Raw genomic sequence first — 804 nt, forward strand, 5'->3', positions numbered from 1 at the left:
AGGTCAACTAATCAGGATAAACAACCCTTCGCCGCGCAGAGTCATCTATCTCATCACTTCCTGTGTGTGTCCGTGTCCGTGCTGCTTAACTACTACATCGTATGATAGTACAGGAATACATAATCCATCCTCCAGCTAAAAGGACCATCCCAACATCTCTCTCTCTCATTCTCCCCGAACTCCGAACCCCAAAACCGGGCGGGATAACAAGGGACAAGAACGAACCCGCCCCTGAACTAACGAACAAATAGCTCAACTAGTCCGTCAACCATGACAAATCCCGCCTATTAACTGAGCTACTTAACCATTCCCTCAGTTGGGGACCCGGGGACCCAGGGACCAGTATCCATCCATACATACCTTCTTTCCATCCCATGCCCCCCCTGTTAGGGATGCACCGCAAGCTCCGGGGGAGCCATTTAGTCAGGTCACTTTTTCCCCTCAGAATTACCTCATTCCCCTTTTGCTGAAACCGCCCAATCTCGATTCTGAGACGGGCTGATTTCAGCTGACTAATACGGAGGGGGGCCGCATTCTTATTCTATTGTTGGATGTTGTCAGATGCTTATTACCAATAATAAGCATGTTGGCGCAGCGGAAGCGCGCCGGGCTCATAACCCGGAGGACCTTGGATCGAAACCAAGACATGCTAGATATAAATATCGCTAATTTTTTTTTTTTCCTCCCTGAGTTTATATATTTATATATTTGCCAACTTTTGTTTTGGGGTTTGTCCGTAAATTGAAAAAAAAAAAAAAAAAAAAAAAAAAAAAACCTTATCATCCTTTTAGAAATAGGTTTTCT

General features: G+C 45.1%; 1 non-coding gene across 1 annotated transcript; it reads left to right on the forward strand.

Annotated features, from left to right (window-relative positions):
• The first annotated feature begins 580 nt into the window (after positions 1-580).
• PAAG_11314 lies at positions 581-652 on the forward strand. The gene has a single exon. It is a non-coding gene; the product is annotated as a tRNA-Met (tRNA).
• The last annotated feature ends 152 nt before the right edge of the window (positions 653-804 follow it).

Source organism: Paracoccidioides lutzii (genome assembly GCF_000150705.2).
Source record: "Paracoccidioides lutzii Pb01 unplaced genomic scaffold supercont2.3, whole genome shotgun sequence".
NCBI classification, from domain to species: domain Eukaryota; kingdom Fungi; phylum Ascomycota; class Eurotiomycetes; order Onygenales; family Ajellomycetaceae; genus Paracoccidioides; species Paracoccidioides lutzii.